This window comes from Elephantulus edwardii, unplaced genomic scaffold, assembly GCF_000299155.1.
Source record: "Elephantulus edwardii isolate Elephantulus edwardi_28Jun2011 unplaced genomic scaffold, EleEdw1.0 scaffold00014, whole genome shotgun sequence".
In the NCBI taxonomy this organism is placed as follows: Eukaryota; Metazoa; Chordata; class Mammalia; order Macroscelidea; family Macroscelididae; genus Elephantulus; species Elephantulus edwardii.
In genome coordinates this window covers 8,875,590-8,888,028 of record NW_006399764.1, presented here as the reverse complement: position 1 = coordinate 8,888,028, position 12,439 = coordinate 8,875,590, and the positions used below count along the sequence as shown (strand labels likewise).

General features: G+C 45.1%; 1 pseudogene; it reads left to right on the top strand.

Moving 5' to 3' along the window:
* The first annotated feature begins 5,694 nt into the window (after nt 1-5,694).
* LOC102876116 lies at nt 5,695-11,425 on the top strand (annotated as a pseudogene).
* The last annotated feature ends 1,014 nt before the right edge of the window (nt 11,426-12,439 follow it).

Sequence of the window (12,439 nt, the reverse complement as noted above, 5' to 3'; positions counted from 1 at the left end):
TCTTCTGTATAATCTCATGTAATCCTTAAACTACCAATACCAGGGTCACAATTGAAGATAACAAAGAATATAGAGAAGATGCAGACATCACACCCAACATTACCTCTATTCTATTATTAATGTTACACATTTTTGGTGTGTGCTTTAGAGACTGGGGGGGGGGGGAACACAACAAATCCTAACTGACCCTCCAGTCAATTTTCAGAGGCAGTAAATCACATAGAAGAAATTGTCCCTCCTTCTCCCACAGAGCAGCTGGTGGATTTGAACTGCATGACTTGGGGATTGCAGTGAACTTTTTTACTGTTAGGCCAGTACATTTCCATAACATTATAGATTATAATGATACCAGCATCATAGATTATAATGATACCAATTAAATAGCAATCAAAAAACCACGATGAGAAGGTAAAAATAATGTGGTTCAGTGGTGGATGTCTTGACATCCACACAAGAGGTACAGGTTCTAGTACCAACCGATACATCTCACGCAAGGGCTTCAAGCATGCATCAGAAAAGGCTTGCATTTTGCTATGATGTCTGACAGCAGGTGGACCTAGAAGGCAGGTCTGGAAATCTACTTCTGGAAATTATTGTTGGTGGGTGCCGGCTAGTCAACTAAGACTCATAGCGACTCTACAAACAAGAGATCTGGACCTCCCCCTGTCTTGTGCCAGACTCAAAATCTCCAACTTACTTCAGCCAATTGCCACAGTCACTGTGCAGATCCATTTTTTGCCAAGGGTTTCTTGTCTTTCTCAGACTCTCCACATCTCTTAAAAGGAGGTCTTAATTAAAAAACAAACAAACAAAAAAAAACACCCTACAGCTGACAATGGTTCAATCTGCAACTTATCTCAGACATATTACATGGCTACAAAGTGTTTTATCCCATGTGTTTGAATTTGCCATAAGCCAGGAGTCAACTCTATACCACTATAACCAACTACTTTAGCATCTGTCATGTCCTGAGCCGCCTCTACGTGATTGCACGTATTGCCCACACATATTCTCTTTAAATCCCTCCATCATATCAGTATGTTTTATCCTTTCTGTACAGTTGAAGACTCTGGGGTCCAGAAGTGCTAGGTGCCACCAAGTTGACTACACTTCACAGTGACCCTGTGAACAACGGACCAGAACCTTGTCCTATCCCCCCGGCTCCAGCCTCACTATCTCCACCGTGCTCAAGTCCATTGTCGGAGTCACTGTGTCAGTTCGTCTCCTTGAGGGTCTTCCTCTATTTTGTTGCTTCTCTAGTTTTCCAGGCAGGCAGGTTATATTTTTCCAAGGACTAGCACCTCCTGGCAATATTCCCTAAGTACGTGATACAAAATTTCACCATCTTTGCCTCTAAGGAGAACCCTGGGTGTACTTCCTCTATGAAAGAGTTAGCTGATCTTTTGGCATTTCATAGGCGACCCCGTTTTCTTTGCCAACACCAGAAATCAAAGACATCAATTTTTTTCTTTCTCTTCCTCATTCATCGTCCAACTTTTACATGCATGTGAAGCAATGGAAAAGAGAGCGGTGGAGCAAATTGCTGAAGTCACGTGGCTGAGCAAGGCTGCATAATCAACTCTCCTGGCTCTGAGGCGAATATTTTCATTGGTCTGTTCTTGCCTTCTGTACTAAATCCAAACAAAAACCAAACCCACTTTCACTCCGGACCCTGCATGACAAAGAGGAACTGTCCAACGGGATTTCTAAGACCTCACAGCATTACAGAAGCGACTGTGACAATTTTCTGCCATGAAACAGCTGGTGATTTAGAACTGCCAGCCTCTTTGTTAACAGCCCCACATTTCACCACAGCACCACTAGGGTTGCTTGCCTCTTCTGCAGGATGAACTATCATCAGACCAGCCATGGATGTCCAGGACGCTGGGGCATCCCTACAGGCCAGTCCAGCCAAGGCTGCAGACCACTAATTAGGGGCACAGCTGTCCTTTGTGGTCATCCAGCAGTCACTGCTATCCACAGGCATCCAGCAAATGGCTTTTAGCTACTGGCTTTCTATCTTCTGTGTCCAGGAGCCAAGAAATGATGGACAGAGGGCAAGGTTCTAAGACACTCTGGCTTCAGCTGTGAGTTCCATCGCGTCTCTGACAATTGCTTTAAAATATCTGTATATGTGCACACACTCCCACATGCATGTCACAAGGGTGGGGGTGAGAGGAGAGAACGCTGGGCCGATTACATGTCCTTTTCAGCCTTCTGACAGCTATGAGACTACAAGTGGGTAGATTACAGTGGAAGATAAAAATAGGCATTATACTGCCGCTTTCCCTTCCCAGCTTTTTAGTCGCTCCAGCTTGAAAGCATATTGTAGCATTTTATTGTAGTCTGGGCTCTTGTGACTTCTCTTGTTTGCAATTCCTTTTTGGGAAACTGGAAACATTCCCGCTCCGTGGAGGGATGAACTCCAGTGAGTGAAAGTGAGGGAGGAAAGTAAAAGAGTGAGAAAGTGTGTGTGTGTGTGTGTGTGTGTGTGTGTACCTGTGTCACTCCCCCTGTGCTTCTGGGCTGGCGGGAGGGGGTCTGCTGTGTGTATGTGCACCCTTGTGTGCTCATGTGCCTGCCTGTGTCCCTCTCTGGACCTCTGAGTGAGACAGAGTGTGAATCTGAATAGAACGGAAATTGTCACAGCTGCTTATGTTTAACTGGAACCATTTATAGAACTTCAGGATGCACTAAGCTTCTAAACTAGGCGGCTCACTCAGCCTTGGGATACAGCTTTGGCTGGTTGAATAATGACGTGAAGGTAATCAGAGTGTCCTCCCAAGGCCTAGAAGAGAACCCCATCACATCACGAGTCCCTCAGGAGAATGGCACTTTGGCACCCACTATGGCAAGGATTCTGAAGCTCCGTCTGACATATTTTGGACATGTTGCGAGAGGAAGATTTCAATGAGATGGACTGATTCAGTGACTGGGGTAATGGGAGTAGGTGTGCTGGAAACAGTGAGATTGGCACAGGATAGAGCAGGGTTTAAAGCTGTTTTGCATAGGGTCGCTATAGTCACAAGTGACTCAATGGCACATAATAACATGGCAGGAAGCCCTTGCGCAGTAATGTTTTACATGCTGCACTGCTGACATGTCATTAGCAATGGATCAAGTCCACCCACCCCTCTGCAGGAGGAAGATTGGCACCTCTGTCCATAGATATCCATAGCCTCAGAAACCCAATGGAGAGTTGCAGTGAGTCAGAATCAACTCCAAGCAGTGGCAAGTAGGTTGCTAAGTACAAAGTCTGTGAGTGGTACAAATGGGTTGTGTTCGACTAGTGTTGTTGTTAAAGATCATTGAGTGTAACCAAATCATAGCTGAACTTCCAGTGGGTTTTCAGAGGCAGTGAATTGCACAGAGGAGATCACCCATCTTCCCCCTCCCCCCCAGAGCAGCTGTTGGCTTCCAACTCTGTACCTTTAGGCTAGCAGCTCAACTCCTTACCACTATGAATCTCAAAGTTGGTGGTTCAGGCCCATCTTGGCATAATTTGGAAGAAAGAACTGGTGATCCGTTTCCATCAAGACCAAAGACAGGAAAACCCTAAGAAGCAGTTCTACCACAACACACGATGTCACCATGAGTAGGAAATGACTCAACAGCAACGGGCTTGTTTTATATTCTTGTTTTTGTTGTTGTTATGTGCCGTCGAGTCGTTTGCGACTCATAGCGACCCTATGTACAATAGCCCCAAACCGTGCTCTATCCTGTGCCAATCTCATTGCCTCTGACACACCCATCCCGATTAACCCAGTCACTGAATCAATCCACCTCATAGAAGGTCTTCCCCTCCTACGCTGTCCCTCCACTCTGCCCAGCATGATATCCCTCTCCAAAGACCTGTCTCTCCTTACAACATGTCCAAAGTATGTCAGACGAAGCCCCAGAATCCTTGCCTCCAAGGAGTAGCCTGGTTTAACCCTCTCTAGGACAAATCTGTTTGTTTTCTTGGCAGTCCATGGTACATTCAATACTCTTCTCCAGCACCACAGCTCAAAGGCGTCAATTCTCCTTCTATCCTCCCTGGTCATTGTCCAACTCTCTGATGCATAACAAGTGATTGCAAAAACCATGGCCTATATCAGGTGCACCTTAGTCTCCAGAGAGACACCATTGCTCTTGAGTACTTTAGAGAGGTCCCTAACAGCAGACTTTCCCATTGCAATACGTTTTTCTATTTCCTGGCTTCTGGTGCCAAGAGTATTGACCGTGGAGCCGAGCAAACTGAAGCTGTGAGCAATCTCAATCTCTTCACCATCTACCCTGATGCTACCGATTGGTCCAGTGGTGAGAATTTTGTCTCCTTGACATTGAGCCTCAGTCAATACTGAAGGCTGCAGTCCTTGACCCTCTGCAGTAAGTGCATGAGGTCCTCCTCAGTTTCAGTGAGCAGGGTTGTGTCATATGCATAATGTTATTCTGTAAGTAGCTGGGTGCCAGGTTTACTCTCAAAATATCTTGGTTTTTGTTCATTGCCTCTAGCCTTTTTCTGGAATCTTTTTTGAAGCTCACTTCAACAAGGTTATTGATAGATGCCATCAAGTTGACTACCACTCATAGTGACCCTGTGAATAATGGACCAGGACCTCACCCTATCCTGTGTCATCCTCATCATCTCAGATTTAACTGAAGGCCATTGTTAAGTCTCTGTGTCAATCCACCTTGTTGAGGATTTTCTTCTCTTTCCATTACTTTATTATGTGGTGTCTTTTCCCAAGAACTGGCTTCTCCTAAACATGCCCAAAGTATGTGAGATGAAATTTCACCATCTTTGCCTTTGAAGAGCACCTTTGCTGCACTTTTTCCAAGCCCATATCAGTTCTTCTGGAAGTCCATGAGCTATTCAGTACTCTTCTTTAACACCGGAGCTCAAAGGCATCAGTCCTTCTATTATCTTTATTCATTGTCCAACTTTCAGATGCATGGTAAGTAATTGAAAAGACTATGGCTTGAATCAGGTGCACCTTAGTCTTTAAATTGACATCATAGTTCCTTAGCACTTTGGAAAGGTCCTTGACAGCAGATTTTCCCAATGTCTTTGGATTTCTTGACTTCGTGTACCAAGACTGTTGATTGGAGACCTATACTTCCTAAAAACCTGAAGAGGGCCAGCTATGATGATTTGTGGCACTTCAAGAGAGCAAAGCACACTATTCAGGGTTTCTCCTTGTACTTTCCCTAGAGGACAACGTCTCAAGCACTGTGGGTGGGTTTAAAATTCATATTGTTGGTCTCATCACCAAAATCCCAAAACTCACTGCCATCAAGTGCATTGGTAAAGACAGGGTTGAATCACCCCTTACGATTAAGCCTATCAGTCCTTACAGAAGCCAACTGCCCCAAGGAGCTGCTTGGTAGTTTAAACCACTGACCTTCAAGTTATCACCAAATGCTTTGATCATGTGCCACCAGAGCAGGGCTCCCGTTACAAATCTAATGGACTTGACTCTGCTGGGAATCTGAACTATAACAAGATCGCTGCAGATAATACTCGTTAAGCCAGTCAAATGCCCGGTGAAGAGACAAAGAATACAGATTTGGAGGTTGGGCTTGCCTGGTTGTAACACTGGTTCCATTACTTTATTTCTGGGGGAAAGGAGGGCCTCAGAGATGCTACCAGTTCCCCATCGGCCTAAGACTGTCTACTTGGCGGCAGCCATAGATGTTTAGCAGGTCCCAGCCATGGCTGTGTGCTACGCCATGGCCGTGGGCCTCATCGAGGGCCACAGAGTCACCAAGAACGTGAGCAAGCTGAGGCACAGCCGCCACCAGGGGCGCCTCACCAAGCACACCAGGGACATGATCCGGGAGGGGTGTGGCTTCGTGCCCTACGAGCTCACGCCATGGAGCTGCTCAAGGTCTCCAAGGATAAGTAGGCACTCAAGTTCATCAAGAAAAGGGTGGGGACACACATCCATGCCAAGAGGAAGCTAGAGGAAGGAACTCAGCAATATCCTGTCTGTCAGGAGGAAGGCAGCTGCTGAGAATGACTGGGTGTGCCCTACTGTCCCCCAAAACCCTCACCCATCTAATGTAAAAAAGGGTAATAAACTTAAAAAAAAACAACCAAAAAAACCTGTCAACTTATAATGTTTCTAGATGCAGTGGTTTTTTATGGGGATGACCTTGACTGATAGGGTTGTGAGAAATGTGAAAACACATTTATTGGCATAGCGCAATGAATCCCAGTTGGCGGCAATGGGGGCATTGTGAGCAGTTTGGTCCCTCAGGAGACATTTGTCAATGTCAGGAGATATTTTCGGTTTTTATAACTGGGGAGAGGTTGCTGCTGATATCAAGGACAGAAGACCAAGCTCCACTATTGCCATTGAGCCAATTCCACAATTCCCATGGGTTTCTGAAACTATCAGTCATTATAGGAAGAGACTGTCTTACTTGGTCTTACTGGGCAACTGGTGAATTCGAACTGCACAGCTTATACATAATGCACTGTGCCACCAGGGCTCCCGGTAGAAGGGCTCCCAGTAGAAGGGCTCCCGGTAGAAGGGCTCCTGGTAGAAGCCACGTATGCTACAGCATAGCATGTAATGCTCAGAGCAGCCAGCACCAATGGCTAGACATTATGGATCCAAAGGGTCAACAGCTGCCATTTTGGAAAAGCCAAGCATAAGATGCAGTCTCTCCAACCTGGGCTCAAGTGCCGAGAGCCATTGTCACTAGCTGTGTGATCTTAGGTTGGTTTCCCAGCCATTTGGAACTTAGAATCCTTCACCCATAAACTCAATCTCATTGCTGGGAAAAGTCAGAATCTACTCACAGCTGCCCTTCCATTGGGTCTCCCAGGCTGTCAATCACACAGGAGGAGACCGCCCACCTTTCTCCCAAAGAACGGCTGGGAAATTAGAACTGCCAGAGAAATGCAGCCTTTGCATTGGCCGCACAACCCACGAAGGACTATGCTACCAGAGCTCCTTAAACTAAGGGTAAAAAGAGCTGCCTCAAAAATTAACAATAGATCAATGAAGTCTAAAATACGTCTGGCACCGGAGATGGTTAGAGGATCCTTTCTCTTATTTCTTCCCTCTGCTCTGACTTTAAAGGGACAGGTTTCCATGTTCATAAGAAGGTAGAAAATAATTTAGATTCTCAAATGAGGTCCTTTATGAGTTGGCTCAAGGTAAGCACAGATGGCCAGCCTGTCCCCTGAACAGGCACACATGGCCAGGCCCCATTCTGAGGTTAGGAATCACAGGGCCCGTGGCTGGCCCAGGCTACAGGATGGTGTAATGGGCAAAAGTGCTTGCCCAGATGCATATTAACCCCATGATGCTATTTTAAAATAATAAAGAACCAGCTCACTGGGAGAGGGGAATACAAAGCCTCAAAATAAAGCCAACTAGCAAAAGTAGAAGCATGGAACATTCTGACGTTTGTGCTATGGGATCCCCAAAATCATCATCAGCTGCTTAATTATCCACATAGATAAAAAGGGGGAGCACAAGTAAGCAGCAATGTCGATAATCTATTCTAATGATGTATTGTGTGTGTGTGACCTCAGAGTGTGAAAAATATCAAGGATGTATACAACATTGGTACAGATTTTTGAAGGCACTAATGTTTCTGTTGTTTCATCCTAGGAAGCCTGTTTCTGCTGTCTGGGGTGAAAGAGGCCTGGAATGTCACTATTTTGTGTACAATCTAAATAGATGACAATTACAAACCTGAAACAGTAGCCAGATCTTTATGTTGCTTTACACTGTTGCTATTGTTAGGTACTGTGGATTAGGAACACACTCATACCTGACAATCTAGTGGGATACAGTCAGATGTTAAAAAACACACAGGAGATTATCCAACTTTCTTCCAAGGAGCAGCTGGTAGATTCAAACCACTTGTCTTTGGTCTGGCAGCACAATTCCTTACCACTAAGCCACTAGTGCTCCCTTAACCTACATTGTTATTGTTTTAGTTATGTGCTATCAGGTAATCTGTGAATCATAGAGACCCTATGCACAATAGCTCTGACCTCTGTCCTATCCTGAGCCAATTTCACTGTCTCCTACACTCCTATCCTATATTACTCCAGTTCTGTGTCAATCCATCTCATCGAGAATCTTCTTCTCCTGCGCTGTCCCTCCACCCTTCCAAGCATGATGTCGTTCTCCAAGGACTGGTCCCTCCTAGCAACATGCCCAACCACAACATGCCCTATGTGAGATGGAGCTTCAAAACCTTTGCTTCCAGAGAGCAACTTGGTTTCACCCTCTCCAGGATGAAACAGTCTATAGTATGTTAAAGACTTCTCCAACATCACAACTCAAAGGTATCGATTCTTCTTCTGTCATCCTTACATTGTCCAGCTCTCTGATGCATAGCAAGTAATTATGAAGACCATGGCCTGGATCAGGAACACCTTAGTGATTAGATTGATACCTTTGTCTGGAGAGGCCCATGACAGCCGATTTCTCTGATGCTATTCGTCTTTTGATTTCCTGGCTGCTAGTGCCAAGAGTGTTGATTGTGGAATGGAGTAAACTGAAATTGTTAACAATCTCAATCTCTTCTCCATCTATGATGGTGCTGCCCACCGGTCCAGGGTGAGAATCTTTGTTTTCTTGATGTTGAGCTTCAGTTCATATTGAAGGGGACAAAAGAGCCCGAGTAGCATCATGCATTACGTGTTGGGCCACTAACTGAAAGGTGGTGTGAATCTACCAGCCACTTGGCAGGAGAAAGATGAGGGAGAGTGTTCTTGCTAATATTTACAGTTTGGGAACTCATGGAAGGTCCTCATTGGTTGGAATCAATGCAACGACAGTGGGGTTGGCTTGCTTGGTTTGGAAGACAAATGCAGAGTCCGCCACCCATATCTTTGTAATTTGCAAGGTCATTCAAATCATTTGAGTCCCAATCTTTCCAGTAAAATCAATGTTTATTGATTTTTGTTAACTAAACAACACATGGTGATGAAGGAAGAATTTCAAGCTGCTTTGAAAGAAATAGCAAAAAAAAAAAAGGCCCCAGAAATAGATGGTATACCAATTGATGTATTTCAGCTAACATGCTGCCCTGGATGTGCTCACTAAGTGTGTCAAGAAATCTGGAGAACAACCACTTGGCCAACTGACTGGAAGAGATCTATATTTGCTCCCATTCCAAAGAAAGGTGACCCAACAGAGTGTGGAAACTATAGAACAATATCATTGATTTCACATGCAAGCAAGATTCTACTGAGTATTATCCCAAAATGACTGGAACAGCACATCAGCAGAGAACTGCCAGAAGTCCAGACTGGATTTAGAAGGGGTCGTGGTACTAGGGATATTGTAGCTAATGTTAGATAGATATTGGCTGAAAGCAGGAAATACCAGAGGAATGTCTATCTGTGCTTCATTGATTATACAAAGGCAATTGACTGTGTGGACCATAACAAACTGTGGCTGACTCTGAGAAGAATGGGAATCCCAGAACACTTGATCATGCTAATGTGAAACTTATACTTGAACCAAGAGACAGTCATCAGAACAGAGCAAGGAAACACTGCATGGTTCAAACTTGGGAAGGGCGTATGCCAGGAATGCATCCTATCTCCACACCTTTTCAACCTGTATGCAGAACAGATCATCCGGTAGGCTGGGCTCTATGAGGAGAAATGCAGCATCAGGATTGGTGGAAGATCTATCAACAATCTGTGTTAAGCAGATGACACAACCCTGCTTGCTGAAACTGAAAAGGACCTGAAGTGCTTGCTGCTGAGGGTCAGGGACTGCAGCCTTCAATATGGATTGAGGCTCAATGTCAAGAAGACAAAGATTCTCACCACTGGACCAATTGGCAGCATCAGGATGGATGGTGAAGAGACTGAGATTGTTCAGTTTTAGTCTGCTTGGCTCCACAATCAACACTCTTGGCACCAGCAGCCAGGAAATTAAAAGACATATTACAATGGCAAAGTCTGCTGTTAGGGACCTCTCTAAAGTACTCAAGAGCAACAATGTGTCTCTGGAGACTAAGGTGCATCTGGTACAGGCCATGGTCCTTGCAATCACTTGTTATGCGTCAGAGAGCTGGACAATGACCAGGGAGGATAGAAGGATAATTGATGCTTTTGAGCTTTGGTGTTGGAGAAGAGTGCTGAAGAGCGCCATGGACTGCTAAGAAAACAAACAGATTGGTCCTGGAGAGCGTCAAACCTGGCTGCTCCTTGCAGGCAAGGATTCTGAGACTTTGTCTGACATACTTTGGTCATGTTGTAAGGAGGGACCAGTCCTTGGAGAGGGACATCATGCTTGGGATGGTGGAGGACAGGAGCAGGAGGGGAAGGCCCTCTGGGAGATGGATTGATTCGGTGACTGGGGCAATTGGGATGAGTGTGTTGGAGACAATGAGATTGGCACAGGACAGAGCAGAATTTAGAGCTGTTGTACATAGGGTCGTTATGAGTCGCAAGCGACTCGATAGCACATAACAAAAACAACAACAAATAATACATAGCTATGTTTGCTTACCTGATAGGTACCAAGAATCCCTGGGCAGTGCAAATGGCTGTGAACCAACATATTGATGGTTCAGATTGACCCAGAAATGCCTCCAAAGAAATGATGAGATTGTATAAAAAGCAAAGTATACATACAAAAAACGATATATATAAATTATATGCATATGGATATTTGTATATATATGAATGATTATACGTAAACTAATAAAATTTTAACTAAAAATTAAGGAATGAAAACACCAACCTTCCTGTAAACTTTCATTAAAATCACAATAAAAACAGAAGAAAACACCAAACTTTAAGAAAAAAGGATGGGCATTTGACTTCCAGAAAGTCAGTCATTGAGTAACAAAGCAGAGTTTTACCCTGACGTAAAGGAGGTCAACCATGATCCAGAATCAAAGTCAATGACAATGTGTTCAGTTTTAATATTCTCAAAGCTCGTATTAACCACAGCAAGGTTCAGACCCTTCAAGGGTGACAAAGATGAAATATTAAGGATCACTTAGGCCCCAAGAAAAGAAGCCAATCAGAGTTGGGCTTCTTTCTTCTTGTTGTTTGCACCCAGTCACATGCCTCCTTGGAAACAAGGGAGGGGACAGGAAAAGGGCTCTTCAAAATAATGGGAACAGCAAGCAACACTCCACTGCTGCCCAGCATGGAGCTTGAAAGGTAGTTTACAGGCAGGTGTTGATTGGTTCACACACAACTGCATCAGCTTACACTTTTCATTCCATTCAAATTCATTTAAAAGTCTTGTTGCCATTAGGATCTCTGAAGACTTCAAGCAGAAGCCAAGACCGGAGCTGCTCCCCAGGGAGAGCAGGTGTGCTTACAGGGCTTTCCTCTTGCCCAGGTGGCCACAGTCACAGCTGCACCTGTGCCTATCACCTTCAGGAGCCTCAGGACTCTGAGAACGCAGGGGGCCCCAGCCTACCTACGTTTGCCCAATAACCCATTCCCTCTGGGCAGGGGGCAATTGTAGTGTGAAAACAGCACTTCCAACAGACCTTGAGGTCTGGAGGTAATGTCTTCATTAGTAAGTGGGACACACGAAGTCTTCGAGAATAGTCAAAGGCTCTTTTCCCAAGGGAGCTTGATCAGCTATAAAATTCACTTTGCCTTGAAACACGTGCAAGTGCTTAACAAAGACTCTCATCATCTTGGTCCTTCATCTACAACCCTCCACCGTCTTTCCCGCTGCCTGAGGCAGTCATCTCAACCCCGGCTGCATGCTGGAATTACCTGGGGAAATCTCAAAAATGCAAGTGCCCTGATCCCAACCCAGCCCAAGTAAACCTGAAACTCTGGGGGTGGAATTCAGGTGCTGGTGGGTTTTGAAAGCTGCTGTGTGGTTCTCAAGTGCAGTTGAGATTAAGAACCACTGCCCCAAGGGATTTGCCTTCTACGTCTCCTGCCAGCTCCTTGGCAGTCGGACCTAACTCTTATCACTTCCTCCTACTTCATGGTTAGATAATCTTTCAGAATTCAGACTTACTTCATCTTTGCTGTGTCACCATCTATCAAGAACTCCCCTCTTTCAGCTCATTTCTAGGTGCCCTTTCATATTGAGCTCAGCGTCATCTCCTCCAGGAAGTCTTCCCTGATACCCCCAATGAATCCTCTTAAAGGCACTATATGTGAATATGTCTGTCACTCCTGATTTTGTCACTCTGATTTTCACTGGAATGAGTGCCTTGCTTGGCCAAATCCTGCGCCTCTCCTCATTGTTAGCATCCAGTTCCAGGACATGCGATAATTCTGTTGAATAAATGAATCACACTGCATGAAAAAGCCTGACCCTTGCCAGTTTCGAACCTATAGAGCCTGGCCCCTGCCTCCCTCTCTGAAATCATCTCCTACACTGTTTCCATAATCATTCTATTCTGGTCATGAACAACTGTGCCCCCACAATTCCTACTCATGTCCTAACGGCCCCCTCTTTCTTTGACAAATGGTCCCAAGGAC